The following is a 24,516-nucleotide window of genomic DNA, read 5'->3' on the forward strand; positions in this document are numbered from 1 at the left end:
CGTTTCCTGGCCGTGCAGTTTGCAGAGCTCCTTTCCCGCCCCGTAACACAGCCCTTATTCCAAGAATGCGAAAAGCACGCCTGGTATGATGGCAGCAGCGCGCAGGTGGAGGAGGGGGGCTTCCGGCCCGGGGAGCAGACCCAGGTCCCAGATGATGAGAATCAGGATTGTCCTTTTGAAGGGCCGGACGCGGAGTTGTAGGCTGGGTAAGTAAGTGTGCAGCCTCACACTCCACCCCTCCGTCCTCCTCGCCCTCGCCGCGGACGCTTCGGGGCCCTCCTTTATCACAAGCACTTGGGTAGCCTCCTCTCCTTCTCTTCTCACCTGTTGCTCTTTTTTTTTTTTTTTTTTTTTTTTATTTAACTGAAACCTACATTTCTTTTCATTTAAAGATGTGGTCTGAGGTGCCATTAGAGACTTGCACAGAGTTTCTGGAACCAAACTCCTGTTTTAAAAATCTTGTCTCAGGAGTATTCCTAAAGTAGCCCCCTATGGGGTGTCTGCATAGGAGAGAACAGTGATTATTTGAATGGGATTTTGGAAGAGAAGTTGCTTAATTAGATAGGCCGCAAAGTTCCTTTCAGGTTGTTTCCTTTGATTTTTTTTTCTTCTTCTTTTTTTTTTTTTTTTCTTTTTTGTTTTTTAATAAGCTTTGGTATTTTAAAAACAACTTGCTTTGCAGCTGCAGTTGCACAAAGCTGCACTCTGTCCACATTCCTGGTTTCCTTCACTTAAAATATCTGCCCCTCCAGATATTTATGTGCTCTGGTTAGTATATTATATATAAAGCATGGCAGGCAGTACACTTAGCATAATACCTGAGGGTGTCTCGGAAATGACATAGGATTATTGTTTGCTTTGAATTGCTTTATCGATTATTTTATCGAAACACTTCCACAAATATATAGCTAGATGTTTTAAGTGTTTCTTCATACTTTTGAATGTTTCTATTTAATTCCTCCTCCCCTCATTTTTTTTTTTTTAAAGATTGTATTTATTTATTCATGAGAGACACACAGAGAGAGGCAGAGACACAGGCAGAGGGAGAAGCAGGCCCCATGCAGGGAGCCTGACATGGGACTCGACCCTAGGACCAGGACCGGGGTCACAGCCTGGGCTGAAGGCAGACGCTAAAACCACTGAGCTACCCAGGCGTCCCTCCTCCCATTTTTATAGGGAATATGGGCGAATAACATTTGGTTATATAATTGTAATGAGACGTATTTATTTGCAGGATATAATGGCAGTTGAGAATTTTTAAATTATGTGTAAAACTAGTGTATAGCAATTCACTCTTAGAGTTGTAAAAACTTTTAAACTCCTCATCCCTCTTTGGGTGACTAATAGCTTGATTGCCTCTGTATGTTATAGATCTCTATAAAGTATTTTTTCATTCTCATGAAAACACTTAAAAGATTGTATTTCATGGTTTTTAGTGAACAGTGGGAACGAGAAGGGGAGATGACCATGAAGCATTTTCTAATTTTCTTGTGTAGGAAATTTTTTAACCCTTGTCAGAATAACTGCTTTGTCAGACTATTTAGATCATGTGCTTACATTTGAGGTTTTTTTTTTGGTGAAGATTTTATTTATTTGAGAGAGAGCACAAGTGGTGGAGGGTTGGGGGGAGTAGCAGAGGGAGAGGGAGAAGCAGGCTCTCTGCTCCTTGGGGAGCCCAACTCGAGGCTGATCCCAGGACCTCAGGATCATGACCTGAGCCAGAAGACAGCAGCTTAACCTGCTAAGCCACCCAGGCACCTCCAGTGAGCTGTTTTGTAATAATTATCCAAGATGTTAATCAAAACAGTGGATAAATGAATGGAACCTCTTAACTGGTCTGTACACATTTAGAAATACATGTTTTTTTTGTTACTTAATAGAAGTGGACCTTCCTGTAGATCTTGCCACTGGTCTTCTGTTGATAATCAATGTAAGTAAGTACTTAAGGGTTTTCATTCCAGGCTGCTTTTGTATAAAACAGGGGTTTGTAAAGTTTCTCTGTAAAGGACCAGATAGTAACTATTTCTTGTCTTGTGAGCCATATGGCCTGTCTCATTGTAGTCTGAACAGGTGGTCATTGCTGTATTCCAGTAAAGCTTTATTTATACGAGTAGGCTGGAGGCCCACCCCAGGTCTAGATGATAATTAATACCAAAGATCTCAATATGATTCTGGGCCATTGATGTTTGACTTGATTTTCTGCAGCAGTATTTTATAGCCTTTTTTGGTTCTGGAACTCAGAGCCCTGAAATCAAGACCTGAGCTAAGATCAAGAGTCTTGATACTTAACCAAGCTAGCAACCCAGGCGGCCCTGTCCTTTTTTGGTATTAGACATTTGTGACAATCTCTTGATGTTTCCCAATCCCCTCGAAATAATATCCACGTAGTCATATCCCAGTTTTGTGTTTCATCTCAGAGACTTTATAAGTATATGAACCTCTTTTGGATTTATTTATCTTTTCAGGGTTTTGTACCATTCTTTGCTTTTTGGGGATTCCACACCCATCCTGTGTCATTGAAAGAATATGTACCTCTTCCGGCTTCTTCCTTACTAAACCAGGATGAACTCTGGTGTCCTATATTTAGTCTTTGCTTGATTGGCAGATAACTGTATTTTTTTTAAGACTTTATTAATTTATTTGAGAGAGAATTTATTAGGGAGAAAGCGAATGTGCCCACCAGCAGGGAGAGGGAGAAGCTGACCACCACCCCCCAGCAGGGACCTGAAGTGAGGCTCGATCCCAGGACCCCAGGATCATGACCTGACCCCCGACAGATAACACTAATATATTTTGATGTGTTTCTTTAACTCATAGTTTTCATTTGAACCTATCGGAATGACCGCCTCCATTGTTGCTTTTAGAAGGAGTTTCTGGCGTCGGCAAGGGGGTGGGCAGATTTTTTTTTTTTTTTTTTTTAAGAAAAAATGGATTTTGTCTTTTATAAAAGACACTTCCCCAGTTTTTTTTTTTTTTTTTTTTTAAATACAGGAAAGGGCCTGTGTTTGTGGGAGGGCCTGCAGTAGGGTGTGTCTGGCCTGGGGGTGTGCAGGGTACCTCCTGCCTTTGTTTGAAGAATTAGCTGTAGGCTGACCTGGGTGCAGCTACTGGGAAGCCTGAGAACGGAATGGAATGGAAAGTGTAGCCCTGTAGCCGCTTTGACCTCACCCAGTGGAGTTTCCAGGCCCTGGCCAGGAGTGGGTCCTGGGCGCGCCTGGGTGCTCGGTCAGGTAGTCCCCCTGGGCCTTCCAAGGGCCCACCAGGCTAGTGGAGCCTCTTTGATTGGACCTGCTGTGCGAACATCATTTTCTGTGTTTTCCATGAAAAAGACTAAGCCCAGCTTGGTCTCCTTGGTTGCCTTACTGGATTTACTGGGACTGTAGTTTTCTCTGCTCAGGTACCATCGCTTTGAGGAGTGACTGTAAAAACCTGACGGTCGGCCCCAAGCGTTAGTTTCATTTCACCTCTTGCTGTTTTTAGGACCTTCAGTGGTAGGAAACACATCTGCTGTTCTCAGTTTCTTGCTCGCTCTGCCTTGGCCCAGCTCTGTGTGGTCGGGCTCCTGCCTAGCTCTCTTGCCATTTCTGCCTTCTCTGCTTGGATTCTTCTTCCCCTTTGCCCTGTGATTTCCATATTCATAATTCAGTGGTTCCCACGTTTGAGTTAATATTTTCCTGTTGTTCTGAGCGTGGGGAGAAGGCATCAAACCTGGGTTCCTCAGGCAGGAAAAAACACAAGAGCCCTGTGGGCTATACTTTGGATAGTAAAAAACGGGAGTTGCAGAAAGATCCTTAAATACTGATTAAACACGGCAAAATTAAAAATATTCTTTCTACTAGTCCTACAACGTTGCCCCCCCCCCTTTTTTTTTTAATTGTAGGAATATTTTCCTCATCTTCTCATATTTACCTGGCAGATTAATGTAATTTTTGTTGTGGTTGTAACCATAACAGAGCCACATATCCACTTTTACATCATGATTGGGAAGATTGAATCGATATGTTTACAAGAAGTTATTGTACTTCTGAAAAGTAAGGAATTGCAAATCTTCCATTGCTTTTTATATCTAACTGGTGGGCCATATAGTAAAATATTGTGGTTAGTTGCATACTATCACCCAGAACTGGACAGTAGGTAATTTTTTTAGGCAAATGACATGTCCTTATCCAAACGGTCTATTTCCAGGCATGGTTTGTTGTTTAACAATTACATGTAAATTGAGGGATATGCAGGAAGAAAGCTTATTGATGGATTGAATTTATGGGAAAAATGATGTTTTATTTCAGTTTCTTAAGGCAGCCTACAAATTCATTTCTTTTGTTTTCTTTACAGTTTTTGGCGTTAGAACACATTAAGAATGTGTTCAGTAAAAAATGGCATTTTTTAACATCTTCAACTTTAGATATACTAAAGGTTTTTTTTTTCCCCAAAAGTAAAGTTTTAATACAGTTTCTGTATATATGTATTTTTAAGATTTTACTTATTTATTCATGAGAGAGAGGGAGAGAGAGAGAGGCAGAGACACAGGCAGAGGGAGAAGCAGGCTCCTTGCAGGGAGCCCGTCGTGGGACTCAATCCGGGTCTCCAGGATCATGCCCTGAGCCGAAGGCAGATGCCCCACCGCCGAGCCACCCAGGCATTTCTATATTTGATAAATATTTTCATTGTTGAAGGGCGTGTTGTTTTCCACTTCGCTTTATCATTTTATGACCTTGCGTGTTTAAAGTACTAGCTGTTGATAAAGAATTAAATCTTATTAGGCAGTTCTCTTATACTTTAATCATTCTCTTTGTTTTTATAAGTAGGAAGGAATTTATGACATTGTTTAATAGTGTATGATGGTTGCGGGGCACAGGGTGGGGGTGGCCTTCCAGCTCCAGCAGAGTTTCCCAATACCAGGCCACCTTGGGTGTTGCTGATCATAAAGCTGTCAGTGGGAGAGTACACAGTCACTATCCTGATGACGACACAGCTACAATAAGGAAGATGCTACTCTTTGGGGTCCCCAGAACTGTACTTGGCCTGTCATGGTCCAGGAAGTGGCTGCTCTGAGCCCTGGCTCTTGACACCTGTGCTCATGTCCTAGGGCTGCCGCAAAATATTTCCCACAAACTTATTAGGGGGCTTATTAAAGCATAATTTTATTCTTTCATAGTTCTGAAGGCTAGAAATTAGAAATCAAGGTGTCTACACAGCCATGCTGTCTTGGAAGGCTCTAGGGAGAACATATTCCATGCCTTTCTCTCCGCTTCAGGTATTGGCGGCATTCCTTGATGTTCCTTGACTTTAGACATATGTCACTTCCATCTCTGCTTCTGTCCCCTGGCATTCTTATGTGTCTCTGTATGTGTCTCTCCTCCTCTTTTAAGGACAGCAGTCATTCTTATATTTAAAGTTTAATAAGCTAAATCTTTTTTTTTTTTTTTTTACATTCTTTACAGGTTTTAGATTTCTGATCTTTCTGTTCTGAACAGAATATTTTAGGATTGTGTGGAAATTACACCTAAGAGATAAAGGCACCCGAGTTATCCTCTACGTATGTAATCTGCAGTTAGTATTCTTTCTTTTTAAGATTTTATTTATTTTGGAGAGAGAGTACACGAGTACGTGAACTGGGGGAGGGGCAAGATCATGATCTGAGCCGAAATCCAGAGTTGGCCACTGAACCAACTGAACCACCCAGGCACCCCTGCAGTTAGTATTCTCTTGATGCCACAAAACAGCTGTTCCAAACTCAAGTTTTCCATTCACCATTATCAGCTTGTAGTTTCCCTTAGGAGACCTAAGTGTATGATTCACCAAATCAGTTATTTTCAGAACTGGAAGGAAACTTATAAATTGTCTAAACTGACCTTTTCATTTACTGTGAGAATAAACTAAAACCCAAGGATGCAAATTCGCTAATCCGTGCCCTGCTAGATTCCCTAACAGTTAGCATTGCCTTGTGTTACCTTTGTGATGTTTTCAGTAGTAGGCACAGTGATTTCTTCTTTCTTTCACTTCTCCTGAATTAGCAGAATCTTGCTCTGTTCATGGTACATGCTCAGTAAAGACTTACTGTGGAGGGATGACATTTACCTCTGATTGCCCAGATCAGGGCCTTGATTTAAGTCAGCAGATATTTGAGTACCTGATTCTACAGGAGTGAAGTATTTTGCCTCTAAAATGAGGAACAGTAGGATGTGTTGCTGTATCCTCACTAATTTTTTTTTTTTAAGATTTTATTCATGAGAGACACAGAGAGAGAAGCAGAGACACAGCAGAGGGAGAAGCAGGCTCCCTGCGGGGAGCCCCATGTGGGATTCCATCCGGGACTCCAGGATCACGTCCTGGGCTAAAGGCAGATGCTCAACTGCTGAGCCACCCAGGCATCCCATATCCTCACTATTTAATAGGATCCAAGAAGGACAAAAAATTACCATTATGGAGACCAGTCCCAGGAAGGAACACCTAGGGGCAGTAGATAGGATAGTAAAGGTTAAAGAAAAGCTCATGAGTGGTTGTGTGGTCGATATTTTGGAAATAGATATTTCATTGTATTAGACACCTTGACTCTTAAGAGCCAGCCTGCATATTGTTTGTCATTTTGGTATATTGAAAATAGCTTGTATGCCTCCATTGATTCTTGTATATATGCCTGAAATGTTTGGCAATGCCACTGACCAGTTTCTCCCTCCAGTATCTTCTCTTCTTGAGATCTTATCTTCATGATGCAGAGATCAAGACGGCTCTGTTTCCTTTACTTCTGTAGCCATGCCCCTTGGTTCTCTGTTTATTGTATGCGTTCCTTGTTTTAGTGAAAATTCTGCTTTACAAAGCAGAATGATTAGAGATGAATCAAACGAACCCTAAAGGATCTATTTCATGATTCCTTGAAACAGTTGTATCTGTTGGTACATTGAAGATGATTTATAAAATTTGATAGCTGTTCAAGAATATATGGGTGACTTTTTTGCTACTACCAAGATAGGTTATATTTTTAAAGCATTTGTCCTATTACTCTTTCTCAACTGTGGTCCTCAGAGTGTCTGTGTCAGAGGTTTTGATTTGATAAGTATAGGCATTGGCATTTAAAAACAAGTACCCCAGCAGTGCCTGGCTGAATCCATCAGTAGAGCATGTGACTCTTGCCCTCGGGGTTATAAGTAGAGCTCCATGTTGGGTGTAGAGATTGCTTAAAAATAAAATCTTAAAAAAAATACAAATACCCCAGATGATTTTTATAGTAAACACAGATTTGGAAAGTCACTGGTCTGTGATGGGAACCTACATTTAAAAGAAGTACTGCAGGTGATTCTTTTTTTTTTTTTTTTTTTTTTTTTTTTTTATAAATTTATTTTTTATTGGTGTTCAATTTGCCAACATATAGAGTAACACCCAGTGCTCATCCAATCAACTGCAGGTGATTCTAATGCAGTTGTTCCTCAGGCTACACTAAGACACGCCACATGGTCTTTTTAAAAATATTTTTTAATTAAAAAAATATTTATTTGTAATGAGAGCCCATTCCTATTGCTAACATTTCTGGCCTGGCGTGTGCAGCCTCGTGGAACAGTTTATATCTAATAATTAGACTTTTCCAGCACGTGTAATCTGTGTCCCAGCTCAAATGGGGGATGCGTGTAATTGAAATAAATGATGGTTATAAATCAATTAACATCATTTAGATAAAGTATAAATACTTTACAAATAACAACTGAAGTAATAACAGAGGAGAGAAAATTCCACTTAAAACAAGTAAAAGAAAACATGTACATCTAAGTGTTAGTTTTCGTTCTATCCCAATAAATGGTCCCTTGTTAATGAACTGCTTAGAGTGTATGCTGTTCTCACCATTTTGGCATTTCTACAGTATTTCTCTCAGCTAGGTGTGAAAGCTTACCACTTCCCTTACCTCTGAGATAGTTTGCTTTTTGCTTAAGGGCAAAAGCCCTTTGTCTGCACTCAGAGATTTTGCCTCTAGTCACCATCACCTTACTTCTACCAGCAGTTTTCAGTCTTGTTTGTGGGCTTGGCTGCACCACGTTTTTATGTCTTGCATATCTAGTCATGCTGGAAAGTGTTCAAGAACATCATGGTGAGTAACCTGTTCCTTTTTCCATGACTGTCTTATTTCCATTGATAACAAGTGTCTGGTACTTGAGTCGCTTCTAACTTCTCTCCTTGTCATTAGATACAGATCTTTGCATGCAAGCTGTGCTCTTTATTCAAGAAAGCGTGCTTGGTCATTCATTCATTCACTTATTTAAGGTATGCTTGGTCATTTAAAAATTACTTTCTATCAGTGTTTTTTTTTTAACACCTTTTTCTTACTTTGGAGTTTATCAATGTCTAGGCCCTTTTTTTTATTTATGACCATTTCTACCCCCAGCTTTGTTCACATAATAAGAAGAGGCAGTTTGATAAAGAGAATATTGAAGTCCTGGATTAAGTCCAGGTTCATTTTTATATCTTTTCAAATGCTAAGCACAGAGTCCAGCTCCTAGTTCGAGTCAAATTAATATTTACAGAACTCACTTTAAGAGCTGAGTGTCCGGCTTACGAGAGAGCACTGGTAATGTGATGAGTGGCTCAGATAATAAAACGGAGCCTGGACTATAACGATGCACAACTATGTTAGGTTAGGATATGTTGATGCCCTTGTCTCCCAGTGTGTGGTCCGGTACGGTGGGGCTACCATTCCTAGGCCTTTTGTGTTCATGTGTTGGGTTGTCATCATGAATATTGTTCTTTTTTTTTTTTTTTTAAGATTTTATATATTTATTCATGTGAGACACAGAGAGAGGCAGAGACACAGGTGGAGGGAGAAGCAGGCTCCCTGCAGGGAGCCCGATGTGGAACTCAATCCTAGGACCCCAGGACCATGACCCTAGCTGAAGGCAGATGCTCAACCACTGAGCCACCCAGGTGTCCCCTCCCCCCACTTTTTGGATACATTTTGTACCCTTTCTGGCTTCACTGCTTTATCTTTATGCTTTTTTCACTCTTTTAATGCCTATTTTCTATGCTTCAGCTATTCAGTCTCACTGTATTAAAACCGTTTTCATCCTTTAAGGCTTTGCCTTAGTATTATGTGGATAATATATAGAAGTCCTGCTTCCTTAAGCCTTTACTACCTATTGATTCTCCCTGTAGTTACTTGTCTTCGTTGCTTTCCTGGAATAGAAGCTTCTGGAAGGTGTGAATCATGTCCTGTACATATGTGTGTTGTCAAAACTAGCCTTTCAGGGAATGACAGGTGACTGCATCCCAGTGATGATATATATGGGGAAGAAGGTCTGGGCAGATCCTGGAGTGAAAGAATATCCAGAACAATTGAGCTGCTGGTTTCAGGGAAGTCTGTGATGACGGCCAGGCACGTGTCCCTGTAGGGCCCATGGGTCATAGTATCAGGAAGGTCTTACCACGGGATACAGATAGATGTTGATCAGTAAGTGGGAAGTGTTGGGATATTCAGAGATCTAGTTTGAGAGTCTGGGTTTGATACCTGAATTCTGAATCTTAAGTTCTGAAGGATCTCAGAATAGGATGACATGGGAACGAGGACCAAGAAAAATGGGTGTATATGCCAGGCATGAAGTTGGTGGAAATAAGTGTTAATGGAGTTGAGGCAGAGGTAAGTTTGGCAGTTAGGTACAAGTTGGAGGCTCGGGCAACAAAGAACAAAGAGCAAAGTTCTTGGAATTAGGACGTGAGGTTGAAACAGGACCCGTAGTCAGATTAAATTGATTTGAGCTATTTACTAGGCTGTTTACTGAATATCCTTCCTTGTATTTCTCTTCCTTAGAGCACAATCATTCCTAGTTCAAGTTAAATGGCCTGGCTCTTTATAAAGGGGTAGCAATGTCTCTCTGCCCATAAAAAGTGCTGACTATATATTTGCCAAGTGAATTCCGTTTTGATGTTCTCACAGTCCCTTCATGAGGAAAATACTGAACAACTTGAATTAAGTAAAGAAATAATTATCTTACTACTGGAAGTTACTCCCCTCTTAAGAATAATGACTAATTGGAAATTGATGAAGGTTATCCTTTGATTTGTGGCCATCAAATGCTAACCTAGAGAAAAAGGTGGTTCCACTTCCAAATGTATTTTATTTAGTATCTTTTCATAGCTTTCATTGCTGGAAGTTTAAAAGGACAATCACAGTGTCAATAATTATCTTTAAAAAAACCAAAAAAACATATAAAGTACTTAGCAAAAAGGCCTGTGCCAAGTAGACCAAAGATACAGTGTATATTCATGAATTAATGAAGAAGCACATGGGAAATGAGCCTGGAAAGATACTCAAGATACTGCATTTCGAAAGGCCTCTCATACTAGACTGAGAAGATTGGCCCCCTCCTCTCTTGTAATATGACTGTAGACAGTTAGTTGTACCTTTATGTTTTCAAATTTTGATTGTAATAGCAGTAAAAGCTATAGTGCTTTGATATCTTTGTACTTGGTTCTTAGGTGATCATAGACCAGGAACTAGTGTCAGGTTTGAATCAAGATTATTATAAAGGCAGCCTTAGGGAGATTTGTTAAAAAATGTATTAAGAAAATGTGTTACGAGATGTATGAAAAAATTACGTTTAGACTTGAAAATCCAGACTTTGGTGATTGTATAGTATATTTTAATTTACCAAGAAAAAGTGTTATTTCTATAAGTAGAGCCTGTTGTAATATCTGCTTTCTTTTTCTCCCCTTTAAAATTTAGTATTGAATTAAATTTATTTATGTATTTATATCCTTATTTATTTCATCTATTTCTTTATGCTTTTTTAAAAATTTATTTTTTAATTTTTTTAAAGAACCATACTCAACATCTTCTACCCACTTTTAGGTCTGTCTGTTTTTTGTTTTGTTTTTCCTTAAAATCCTTCACTTACTATCTTTGGAATAATTTCCAATCCCTGAGTCTCTTTTTTTTTTTTTTTTTTTTTTTTTTTTTGTTCTGAGTCTCTTAAGAATACGATTTGGGCCTTGGCTCCTGCCTCTGATGGTCCTGTCTTCCTGTGTTGCTTGTAGTTCTTTGTCGCTCCCTGCTCCCTGCTTTCGTCAGGAATGTCCTGCCTCTTTTTTTGCCTGCTCAGCTCCCACACATTCCTTAGAACTCACTTCCCGTGTCCTTTGCAAAGCCTTGCTGACCGACAGCCTGCTCAGGCATCTTTCTTGCCAGCTCTTGTAGCTGTTCCCTGGGCTGGTGTCTGTCAGGATACTTGCTTCCTTATGCCGAAAAGTCTGTATCTTTCTGTCTCCCCCTTTGCCCCCCCCCCCCCCCCCCAGGAATGACTTGAGGGATCCAGATTGCCTTTCTATATTCCCTGCAGTTGTAGTAGACACATCGGTTGTGCTCAAAAACTGACCCTCCTGAATGAGCTGGAGTGGATAAGAGAGGAGGGAAGTCTAGGAAAGCCCATAGTTTTGGCAGGGGGTCTGCTAGATGATAGTGCCATTTATCTATCCAGTGCTAGCACCTGTTTCTCCCTACCCCTCTCAGCCCCACTTTTGAGTAGTTGTGGCTTTTTATTGAAAAAAGATGAAGAGATGAGAGACTTAACTCTTCTTGAAGATTCTTGGGATGTTTTATTTATGCCGTAGTACTCGCTGCCTCACTGAGGGCAGGGGTATATATAGGTAGCTCTCACTAAGCTGAAGAGGTATAGTCTTCCTTTTTTTACTGGTATATTTTCTAATTCTTTTTTTTTTTTTATATTTTCTAATTCTTTTGCAATTTTGACTTTGTAGTCTTTAATGAGCAGTAGCAGTACGACTGTGAGAATTAGGGAGAACAAACTTTGTCCCGGTACAGTTTAAGAAGTTCTCTCGTGTATTATACAAAATGTGTTTGCAGCTGGCCTTTCCATGTCACTTTAGTGTTGAGATAATCATAGAGGCCCTCCCATGCAGAGTACCTACAAATCAAATGGCTATTAAGTGGTATGAGTTTCTACTTGTTGGCCAGGGAAAGTGAGAGTTGAAGTACTCTGAGATACGAGGGAATACAAGTTTTGCTTTAGTTATTGATGAAGTTGTCGTAGTGCTTGATGCCGATGAAGAACAAAAAAGAAATCTCAACCAGCTTCAGCTTAAAATTCTGAGTCCTGTTGTTTAAGCAGAGTACAGAGTAACTTGTTCAGTTCTTATTGACTCTATGTTCATCCAAACTGAGTGTGGTGGGAGGAGGAGGCCTCCTAAGTTGAGTTATGGCTGTTTGTGGGATACACAAGTAACCCCCTCTAGGGCATTGGTTATATGGAGCTTGAGCCCAGCAGTGAAATCTGGCCTGTGATAGAGCTCTGGCGTCATCAGTGTAGAGGGGACAGTGTGTTATGTGTGGTAGCGGGTGAATCTGTTGAGAGAAAGTGTGTTAGGGGTCCTGGTCTCCTTGCTTTCTTAAAGTGTATCAGTACCCAGCCAGTACTGGGAGAAACTAAAAGTTAACTCATGTGCTGCTGTCTGACTTTAGCTCTAAGTATACTATGTAAGACATTTTCTTGTAAAAACCCAAATAATGCCATTTGCATCCTTAATAAAACTGTACTTTTAAAGCCTCTTACTCTGCTTTCTAAGATTTTATCATTCTTTAGCTAGAAAATGGATTTTCACAGATTCAGAAGGTTTCCGAAAATAAAACTTAGATAGGTATCATCAATTATATGTAACTGTTTTAGTTGTTTGTAAGTCTCTAATCCCTATTAACTCGATTTTCAGTTTTTTTTTTGTTATTTATATTTAAAGTCTGTCATGTAAATCCCAGATAGCTTCTGATGAACAAACAACATTATGTTTGTTATTTCTAACTGCTAATTTAAAATAACAATCTTTATTCTTTGGATAGTAGCTCCATAAAATCATAGTTTCGCATAGTAAGTATGCCAGGGAAAGTACATTTGTTTGTAGTATCTGTTTGTATATGTTAAAAGACACAAACACGAACACACAGAGTTTGGCATGATTTCGTGGTCTGTGCAAAGGAGCAAGAGAAGGATTGCAGGATGGTGCAGGTCAGGATTGAAATAACTTGGCAGAGTTTGGTGAGAAAGTTTGCTTAGCAGCTGCCTTGGTTAACTTTGTATATAATCCATTCAAAGACTAGTTCAGTTCTGTGATGTCAAGAGTAATAATAGCAGCAAGTGAATTTAGTTTCTTAGAAGGCAAATTTTAAAGTATAAAATATAACCATAATTTACGTTACACTAAGTGCATTGAGAAGTATTTTTATTAAAAGGACAGTTTTGTGTACCCTATGAATAAATGGCTTTTACATACTTGCTTTTTTCTCCTCCTTTCTTAATTTTCTCTTAATTTGATTTGCATTAGAAATCTACACATTAAAAAAGAGATTAAGAAAATTCAGAGATACGATTGTTATTCCACCACCTTCTTCTTCTTCTTCTTCTTCTTCTTCTTCTTCTTCTTCTTCTTCTTCTCCTTCTCCTTCTCCTTCTCCTTCTCCTTCTCCTTCTCCTTCTCCTTCTCCTTCTCCTTCTCCTTCTCCTTCTCCTTCTCCTTCTCCTTCTCCTTCTCCTTCTCCTTCTCCTTCTCCTTCTCCTTCTTCTTCTTCTTCTTCTTCTTCTTCTTCTTCTTCTCTTTTTTTGGGTGAGAGGATGTGTGGGCAAGAGGAGGGAAAAGGCATGAGTTTTTCCAGAAGTAAAGTAACACACTAACTTTGTTTTATTAAATATTGACTATGTTCCACTAACCTAATGATCATTAGACAGACTCTGTTGTTAGGTCTAACTCAGATCTCAAAAACATTGTGAGGATCTGGGTGAGGGTTGAGTGAAAACATTCACCGGACAGGACATCAGGGGACCTGCTTTGGAGTCTTTATTTTACTACTTAGTTCTGGATGTCAGTTTACTAGTTTAGTTTTTAGGAACATCAAAAGAAATACTTGATAAGAAATCATTTAAAAAATATTTTATGGTCACTGTAAACTGTAGTATATAAAGAAAAGAAGATTTTGGAAATCAGGAATAAGTGCATAGAACAGTGTTTAGCAGAGTAGGCATGTGGAAAAAAAGGATAAATAGCAACTAATAGGGATCCCTGGGTGGCGCAGCGGTTTGGCGCCTGCCTTTGGCCCAGGGCGCGATCCTGGAGACCCGGGATCGAATCCCACGTCGGGCTCCCGGTGCATGGAGCCTGCTTCTCCCTCTGCCTGTGTCTCTGCCTCTCTCTCTCTGTGACTATCATAAATAAATAAAAATTAAAAAAAAATAGCAACTAATACGTTTTTAAAAATAATAAAATGTAAAATCATATGTTAATTTAGAAAAAACTATTAAAATTTATCTTTATTTAAATGAGAAGTGTTTTTCATTTTTTTGTGATGAATTTTTAGTTAGCGAGTACTTGTTACGGACTAAAGTCTGTTAAAACGAATGACCTTACAGTAAATAATTCATGCAAATGAAAGCATTTCTAGCTACTAGCCTGTATTCCGTAGGGCCTTATCAGCTTTGTTATGATAGAATTCACTACTATGAATTATTTAGTTATAAGGCATTCAGTAGGATGTTTTTTATAATCAGGTTGGGGAGATGGTCCAACCTATTTATCTTAAGCTCTTTATGTATGTTAGTCTTTTGCCATGGACGGTATGGTTCGGTTGCCATGATTTTTCTAGTGTGACAGCTGAACGGTTGGCTTAGTAATCGTGTGCTTTTCCAGGCTTTAGTTGTTGCTATGTGAGTAACTGAATGACACGGCAGAAATATAGGGGAAAATTTATTGTATTCGTAACAGCACCCTAATGCCTACAGTTAAACTAAACAAATAGAAAGTCTATGAAAAGCTATTTTGGCAAAGTTCTTTGAAATGGTTGACTAGGGATCACTTGTCTTTTACATTTTCTTAGGGGAATTCTTCTGTAAAGATCAATGGGAAAAATAATACTATTTTGCATTCGTATACCACTTAACATTTTTGAGAAGCATTAATATTTTATTCTTTCAACTATCTGTTTACCACAGAAAGCGCCCTGTATTTGTTATTCTAAGACAAGGATTTGAGACTTTGCTTTATCATCACATGCTATGTGCTTATTATTAACCTCCTTTAGAGGGAAGTAAACTGAGATGTAGGGAGGATAACTATTTTAATTATTCAGAAGTAGATGCTCATGTAAATTTGAATTAATTCGATACTGATTGTTAGACTTGTATTTTTGATGACTTATTTTCTAAATTTGATTATTCAACAGGTACTTACAAGACCTTAATATGTACTGGAGGTTAAAGAAAAAATGAGGAAGAAATAGATTCTCTCCTTAAGTAGTAGTAGTTGCTAGTGTAGTTAATGATTAGGACCTCAGTTGCACATCACTGATTCACTAGAATACATAAAAACAAGTACTTCAGAACGTATTTTACAAAAAGTCACTGATTATTCTATATTTTTTAAAGATTTAAAAAAATTATTGATTTATTTGCTAGAGCGAAAGAGTGGGCGCGAGGGAGAACACAAGAGGGAGTGGAAGGTGGGGAGAGGGGCAAAGGCAGAGGGAGAAGCAGACTCCCTGCTGAGCAGGGAGCCCGGGGTGGGGCTCCATCCCAGGACCCGGGATCGTGACCTGAGCCGAAGGCAGACGCTCAACTCACTGAGCCACCCAGGCAAAAGGGCCACTGATGATGAAGCAGGGTTGCCCAAGTATACTAGCTGGGGAGGGTGCTATCAGTATGATAGCCTTTGTGAGAGGGCCCGGGGTGTGAAATAGCCTAGAATTTGGAGGAAACATAAGTGGTTATTAAGGCCAGACTACAGCATTTTAAAGAAGGAAAGCACTGGCAAACAAGAAGCAAGGCTAAGAAAAGTGTGTTTCATTCATTAAAGGGTGTTAAGCAGGAGTATGCCATAATTCGATTTTCATTTTAGGTACATAATTATGGTGAGCGTAGAGAGTAGGAATTACACTGCCAACATTAGGCAGAACAGTTAATGAGTTATAATAGTGGCAGGAATCATGAGGGTCTGGGAAGAGCAGAGAGATGTTTGCGAGGTAGAATTTATAGAGGACATCCGTGGAGGTGGGAAGTGAGAGGGTCTGCTATGACCTAGGAAATCTATGGGACGACTGGGTGGCAATGCCATTCACTAAGAAAGGGAATACTGTGTAGAATGGGCTGGAGGCCTTCAAGATTTTGGCAATCAGGCAGGAAGATCCAGTAGAGTTGGAAATGAGATTCTGGAGCTACTGGTTCATAAATCATCAGTGTGTAGGAGGCAGGTTATGTGCCAGCTGAAAATGCATGATTATTGATTTAAATGATCATGGGACTAATCATTAAAGAAACCCGAGCGGGATTCCTGGGTGGCGCAGCGGTTTGGTGCCTGCCTTTGGCCCAGGGCGCGATCCTGGAGACCCGGGATCGAATCCCACATCGGGCTCCTGGTGCGTGGAGCCTGCTTCTCCCTCTGCCTGTGTCTCTGCCTCTCTCTCTTTCTCTCTGTGTGACTATCATAAATAAATAAAAATTAAAAAAAAAAAAAAAAAAAGGAAACCCGAGCAAGAGAATCAGCAAAATTGCTTATTGATCATAGAGCAAAAGATGTATTTTGTATAGAAATGAAAAAAAGCAGATAAAAGAATATCCTATCATGCCCCTTATAGTGGGGATTCACTTTGATATCTTGATTTATTTCAAGCAGATACTAGATTAAATAGTAGCTAATGCATACACATCTCAACTGTAGTTGACAAAAGTCACTGGAACTAGTATCTTCATCCGAGAAATTGGAAACGATCAAAGTATTCTCTGTAAACATTTAGGAGGCAGCAACACAAAATGCAAGAAGTAACGGAACAGTTGCTTCAGAGGTCTGCAAAGAACAAAACAAAGGGTTGTGGCCAAGAAGTTGTATACACAGCCAAATTATGGTTCATGTGTGATGATGGATATTTTTAGATTTTCAAGAGTTAGAGAAAATGTATTGCATGTGTGCTCTTTAAAAAATGTTTTTAAATGAGAAAAAGTCAAATGAGAAAAGTCAAAATTAGGGAAAAGGACATCTTTGTCCAAAAGCACTGGGAATAAGCATTGAAACAAATTAAATGTAGAAGCAAGACTAAACAGTTGTTATACAAGATTGGAAATAGTAGTGCAGAGTGCCAGAAATACCTTAGAAAGATAGGCTGTGGTTATGAGATTTATAATCTGAGAACTCGGGGATAGAGAATGAGGGGCAAGTGTCATGGCATGATCAATCCTTGGCTAACCTACATCGGATTGTGTATTATAAGATGAATTTTCACTTTTCCTTTGATAATCAGCCAAAAAATAGTTAAGAATCATAAAACAATTCTGGGAAGTCACCATTAGTAGAATTTAAAATAGGAGAGGGTATATATTTGTTTTCTAAATAGCGAGACAAGATTAAAGATTATGGCGAGAGATGAAAAAGAAACAAGATTTTAAAAGACAAGTGTCAATAAAACAATTTTCATATAGTGTATTAAATTTCTCTTTTAAGAGACTGACTTGGGGTTCTGTGGGGCTCAGTTGGTTAAGTGGTTGTCTGGCTTTGGGCTCAGGTCAGATCTCAGGGTCCTGGGATCAAGCCCTGCATCACATCTGGCTCCCTGCTGGGGTTATTGGGGAGTCTGTTTCTCCCTCTCCCTCTGCCCCTCCCCCTACTTGTGCTCTTTCTCTTGCTCATTCTCTCTCAAATAAGTAAAATCTTACCAAAAAAAGTAGAGACCGACTCAGACAAAAAAAAAAAAAAAAAAAAAAAAAAATTCCTTAACAATGTGCTGTTTTTAAAAGGTATACTTAGCACAAATAAACCTAGAAAGGTTAAAAATAAAAAAAAGGTGGGTGGGTCAGGATTTTTGGGAAAACACCACAGAAAAGACAGAAGAGTATCAGTATGATTTCCAAAGTAGTATTTAGTGAAGAAAGTCACAAAAAAAGATGAACAGTTTTTCAAATTGAAGATGTAATGACTTAATAGACCAGTAGCTATGGAAGAATTAAAAGTTCTATGAGTTGCCTTCAGAGCAGGCTTCTAGGTCTGGCTTTTAAAATTTTACTTTTTTAAATTAAATGAATGGAAATCTTCCTGTTCAGGCCCTTGTATTAGTATATTCTTAATTTCAAAAATTGGACTGAAGGAGAATGTTTAGATCAACTATTGACCAACTCAACAGATTACTAGAGTTGTCCTAGATATTAATAGAAGTTCTGTGGAAGAGTGTTGTGGCTAGACAGATTAGGAAAAATCTGCACAAGGTACTGTTTTGGAGATTCATAGTGCACTGTAGCATATTAGGATCCTTGAGAAGTTGAGCACAGTAGTTTTACAGGTTCCTTTTTTTTTTTTTTTTTCTTAGAATATCAATGAACAATTTGTGGGGTTATGGTGTTTGGAAAAGACTTAAAATATTGCTGTACAAATGTGTAATAAAATTAAGACTAATGGAACCGTTAAAAGAATCATTAATCATGACCAAGGAATCTGAGTATTAGAGATGGTTTAACAGAGAAGGTCTAGTTGTATGATTCATTATCTCATTTGGTTCAGTAAGAAAACTTGTATGATCTTAGTAGAGCAGAAAATCATTGGTATCAGTTGATACATAATTCCTTCCCCCTTTTTTATATAAAAAAAGCCTTTTAGAAAATTGGGAATGTCGTTTGGTATAGAATATAGTCAGTGTCACAATTTATTTGCAATTCCATAGAGCTCAATCCTTATTCCTTCGTATCCACTATATTTTAAGTTCATGAGGGTAGGAAATAAGTTGATTTTTATGTATTTTTTTGGCACCCATTTTGATATAGAATCTTGCATTTTAAGCATTCTGTAGCTGTTTGTTGAATGAAAATATTTGGAAGTATATCCCTATGTAACTTTTAGAGTGAAATGGATTTAAAAAACAATATTTTTCTTCATGTAAAGTATTCTTAGTATAAGCCATATACTTTCTAAAGCATCAAACATGGTTTTTCATAACTGAAATAGATACTCTTCAGGATGGGCCTAGTGCTTGCTTTATTTATCCAGCAAGTTTTGAATTCTTAAGATGGTTTTAAATTTGGTCTAACAGATAAGTGGTTAGTTAAGTGACAGGAAATTTATAAATATTCTTGAACAGTAAAGAGGTATTATAAATCCTCTAAAAAGGATTATTCTCTTTTTTATGGCTGAATGATATTCTACTATATATCCTATAATTGTTATACATGTAACAATTATACAAATTACAAATATATACAAATTATATATATAAATTCCAGTGCTGCTGTGAATGCGGGGGTACAGGGTTTTTATTTCCTTTGGATATATTCCCAGAAGTGCAATTGCTGGAGAAAATGGTAGGTCCATTTTTATTTTTTTGAGGATCTTCCATCCTCTGTTTTAATTTTTGAGGACTTTCCATAGTGGCTGAACCAACTTACGACCCGGCCCACAGTACACAAGGGTTCACGCTAGTGAAATGCATCAGAAGAAGACAAATACTGTATAATCTCACTTATATGTGCAATCTAAAAACAAAAGCAAAAAAAAAAAAAATGACTGATACATGGAAAAAGAGCCCAGACTTGTGGTGGCCAGAGGCAGAGAGAGGGTGAGGGGAGGGAGAATTGGAGGAAGTGGTCAGAAGTGACCACCTTCCAGCTATAAGAGAAATATTCGGGATGTAACGTACAACAAGCCTGTGCTTAGCACAATAGAGGAAAGTTACCTAAAGAGTAATCCTAAGAGTTCTCATCACCAGGAGGATTTTTTTCCTTTTTCTTCTGTTTTTGCTTTTTATTGGTCTCTGTGAGATCACGGATGCTTGGTGCACCTGTCGTGGTCTTCGTTTCACAATACGTGTGTATCCATTGTGCTGTACGCCGTAAGCTTATACAATGATGTGTGTCAGTGATTGCTCAGTAAAACTGGAGAAAAGCCCAAGGGTTATCCTGGCCAGAAGTCTTCTCCTTGGTAAAGGCGTAAGGAGGACCCTCGTAATGGCAGAACTGTTTGTTCTTGTCTGAAAAGCAAGGGATTTGGGACCCGAGGCTGGTTCAGAATTCTCCAGGATGTGGTTGCCTTTTTAAGCACAGTTTTCCTATGGTCTTCCGACTGCCCTACAGCCCATGAAATGTGGCTTTGCAAAGCTTGAGAAGATGTCATTCGTATGCAGATTCCTGCAATCTTTCAATTTCTAGGAAGAAGCTGCAGTTACACAGGGCTTGGCACGTGTGTAAACACACAGCATAGCCGAGATGTAACACTGATTTACAGGAGATAGGAAATCGGAATTCTAGTATTTTCTTCTTATGTAATCTTGGATAAGCCATATAGTTTCCTTTTAGGGTTTTCTCATCTGTGATCCAGAAATTCTTTCCCATTCACTCCACTGTGAAGTTTTGAGAAGATACCCATGGAAACTTTTTTAAATGTACAAAACTATAAGTGTGTAAGAGGTCAAGAAAGCACATTGGGACTCCTTTTGCTGGGAAGAGTACATGGAAACATAGAATTTGGAAACTAAAAATCATGGCAATAGGGAGGCATGAAGTTTTTTTTCCTTTTTTTTTTCTTTTTGGTTTTCAGTTACAAATTAAAAATGCAGTTTTAACTAATGTTTGAAAGCCTTTGCATTATAGGGTGGCTCAGTTGCATAAATGTCCCATTCTTGGTCTGGGCTCAGGTCATGATTTCAGGGCTCTGAGGTCAAGCCCAGGGGCAGGCCGTGTCTGCTGGAGATTGTCTCTCCCTGTCCCTCTGTCCTTCCCACTCTCACTCCACCCCCCTGGGGCATGCAGGCGTGCTTTCTTTCAATAAATAAAATATTTAGAAGCCTTTGCATTACAGAGAGAAAATTAGTGTACAGTGCAACTATGTAATAATTCAGAATTAGTATGTTGCTAACATTTTTACTTATTGTGAAGTGTAATTTATTCAGGGTGTGCACTGAAACCTGCTGTTTTCACTGTATAGCTAGATGAAAATAGGATAAAAGAGGTTTGAATGAGTTTTCTTTTTGGTAACAGTTTGCTTGAGGGATGGGCAAGCTTTTCCTCACTTGACATATGGCATAGGAAGGGCACTGCGAAGGCAAATGGATTTCCTAAGCTTGCATTTGCTGGGTGATGATAGAGTCAGGGCTAGAATTCATAATTTTTGTTGTTACGTAACATATTTTCCCCTTTTGGGTACAGCATTTCTTGTTGATAACTACGACTTTATAGTTATTTTTGGTAATTATCATAAGCTTTTAGAAAGAGTGTCAAATGATACGTGGCTTTTGCTTATTGAATTGAAACATCACAATGAGAACCCACAGGAGATATTTTCAAGAGGACATATAATACTCGTTTTCAGAAAACAAATTCTCAAGCTTATTAAATATTTTATATTCATATAGTCATTTACTAAAAGTGTAAGTAATGGGCTTATAGCTCACCTTTTTCAGTGTTGATTTATAATAGGAAAAACTATAAAATACTTCATGTAATGATGCTTTAAACATACATTTATAAAATGACTTTTAATATGAGAGAAGTATCTGTGTGGGAAAAGGTTAAATAAAAGGGAATAAGTTATGAAACTGAGTATATCACCTATTTTATATATAGTTTTGCATTAACTTTAAGCACATGATAATCCCCAGGCTACTTTGATGAGATAAATAATTATAAGTTGAAATCTTAGAGCATTGTATCATCTTTAAATAGTTCAGAACACAACAAACCCGGAAGCATTAACTTAATTGTTTTTGTGAGGTCAGCTATGTACTTGCTGTGTCACTCAAAGCAAATCAAACCTTTTTCCTTCTTGGCATTTTATTTTTTAAATTAATTGATCATTGATTGTTATCCAATAGTGCTGTCTTCCATGAAGATTTTTTTTTTTTTTTAAAGATTTTATTTATTTATTCATGATAGACACAGAGAGAGAGAGGCAGAGACACAGGCAGAGAGAGAAGCAGGCTCCATGCACCGGGAGCCTGACGTGGGATGCGATCCCGGGTCTCCAGGATCGCACCCTGGGTCAAAGGCAGGCGCTAAACCGCTGCGCCACCCAGGGATCCCTTCCATGAAGATTTTAATTAAGGGATCTCTTAGGAATTAATCGTGCATTGCTAGGAGGCTCTGTTCTGGGGTAGTAATTTATAATTGCTGCCCGCTTGAATAAAGAACTTCTGAATTTGTACAACATGACTTATTTTTGTTTATTTCAGAAGAAATTGGGATTGAATGGATTTTTGAGACTGGAAGGGATTTTGGAGATCATATAATCCAGTACCTTCATTTGATATTTGAGGTAACTAAGGCTCTGAGGGATGGTCTGATGTCACAAAGAAAGTTCTTGGTAAAAGTTGGTTAAGAGTTGTATCCTCTGTGTCATATTCCGGTGTTTTTTCCCCCTTGTAGTATTTGTGTTTGTGGGATTCTCCTCAGTAACATTGATAAGATTACCAAAGAAGTAAACAACAACAACAACAAAAATAAAGTTCTAAACGAGTAGGGTTGTATGATTCTTAGGAGTTTATTCAGTGCCATAATGGAAGAAATGATTATTTAGAAAATCCTACCTAGATGGTGGACTAATCCACAAATTGAATTTAAACTATATTTTATTTTATTTTTTATTTTTAATATTTTAACAGCATAAAACAAATCAGCTTCTTAAAGATAAGATGTGAAAGGGTAAGTGCTTGAATTGAAGTAGAGACCTTGTTAAACTATGCCAGTTAATGAAATAGTTGCATTTCTTAGGACACCGAGTTTTATGCTTTAATGTAAAAAGAGATAAAATGTGCAATTTAAAAATATCTTCATGTGTTTGACATATTAAAAAAATATTTGAGAGCATGTGAGAGAGAGAAAGAGAGAGAGAGAGAGAGAGATTGGAGTAGGGGGAGGGGCAGAGAGGGAGGGAGAAGCAGATTCCCTGCTCAGCAGGGAGCCTGACATGGGGCTCTATCCAGGACTCTGGGATCATGACCTGAGCCACCTAGGCACCTCTGTGTGTTTGACATATTAAACAAAATATGGGTAGGTATTCTTTAGGTCTGTTTGATGGAAATAAAGAGTAAAATAATCAAAAGATAGGCAACAGAGAGAAGTCAGTAGAGGGTATCAGAGTAATCAGCTCTTATATACTTAACCGTACACTTTTGCCTGCAAAACTGTAAATCCCAGAAGAACTAGATATGTACATAATCTGATGGGCAGCTTTCATTTAGGAAGGTGTTGTTGGACATACATTAATGGTTTCACCATTCTGGGTTTTTCTCTTTTAATTGTCAGTTAAATAATAAGTAGGTCAGTTTGACCTCTATTTCTAAGGGGACAAGGCTTTTTTTTTTTTTTTTTTTTTTTTTTTTTTTTGGGGACAAGGCTTTTTAAAAAAATCTCTTAGTCTTTGAACTGGAAAGAAAGGAAATGGGTGTAAGTAAATGTGTGTGTGTGTGTGTGAGAGAGAGAGAGAGAGAGAGAGAGATTAATGTGTGCCTGCTTTCTTAACAGCCCAAGATTATAATTATGAATTAAGACTTGAGGCTGGTTTTCTGGTTGGTATTCTTGCTGCTGGACCCATTACTGTATGTATTACAAGTAATTAAGCCATCTGGAAAAGAACAATGCATGGATTTTAGGGTTAGTTTTTGGAAATAGTTCTTCTGTTTTCAGAATTTAGGAACTGTTAACTTTTAAACTCTTTGTTCTTTGCTAACCATCTACTTAGGGACTTTCACACACTCTAATGTTTCAGTAGGTACAATCCAACTGATGGTAGTTATTCATTATATCTTGTGAAGGCATATTGTGGGAAAAGCACTGTGCTAAATACAGTGGGAGATTCAGAGGAATCCAGTACAGCCTTTGTTATCAAGGACTTTATAATCTGGACTGATAGTATCATTAACAGTATAAGGATGGTCCTTAGAGGCTGAGAAGTACGCCCTAATATAGGACTGCTACTGGGACAACAAAAGAAGAGAAGTTCTCTGTTGATTTGGATGGACTCCATGAAGGTCCCGTGGGAGCATGGGGATTTGTGCTGGGCTTTGAGGGGAAGCCATTGCGGTAGATGAAATTCGGATTTCTAAAGCTCAAAAATGGGCCAGTTTGGCAAAAATAGTGGGACATGAGGCTCTGATTCATTTCCCTTATAGAAGCCAAAGTGGTATTTGTAAAATGAAAAACCAGCTCTATAACTCCCCATCTGAGAACCATTCTTGAGATTGCACCTAATAACCTGAAACTTGAGACTTTTCTTGATTTTTACTGGCTATAACTCTGGCAGATGCTTCTGAATACTTCTTAAGTCGGTTATGAATTCTTTAATGGCGAGGTCCAGTTGTAGTCCATCTTTTTATCATAAGTACCTGCCAGCTTTGAAGAAGGAAGTCAGTAGATTCCTGTTGAATAAATAGAGGTCTGCAATCCAGGCTAAGGGATTGGGACTTTATTCTAAAGCTAGTGGAGAACAATTAGAAATCTTTTTTTAAAAAATTTTTTAAAAATATTTTTATTTATTTATGATAGTCACACAGAGAGAGAGAGAGAGAGAGAGCGGCAGAGA

The 24,516-nt window shown here is 38.5% G+C and overlaps 1 protein-coding gene across 6 annotated transcripts in view; it reads left to right on the plus strand.

Annotated features, from left to right (window-relative positions):
• NEK7 (NIMA related kinase 7) overlaps nt 1–24,516 on the plus strand; it is a 157,412-nt gene that overhangs the window by 2,529 nt on the left and 130,367 nt on the right. The window contains exon 2 of one of the 6 annotated variants that reach the window (XM_072831305.1): nt 19–206. The exons of 4 other annotated variants lie outside the window; for them this stretch is intronic. The gene's annotated coding sequence lies outside the window, so the exon portion shown is untranslated. Of the gene's footprint in view, nt 1–18; nt 207–22,167; nt 22,252–24,516 lie in introns of those variants that run through there. One more of the 6 variants, XM_072831311.1, reaches the window with a different exon arrangement.

Source organism: Canis lupus, chromosome 6, assembly GCF_048164855.1.
Source record: "Canis lupus baileyi chromosome 6, mCanLup2.hap1, whole genome shotgun sequence".
NCBI classification, from domain to species: domain Eukaryota; kingdom Metazoa; phylum Chordata; class Mammalia; order Carnivora; family Canidae; genus Canis; species Canis lupus.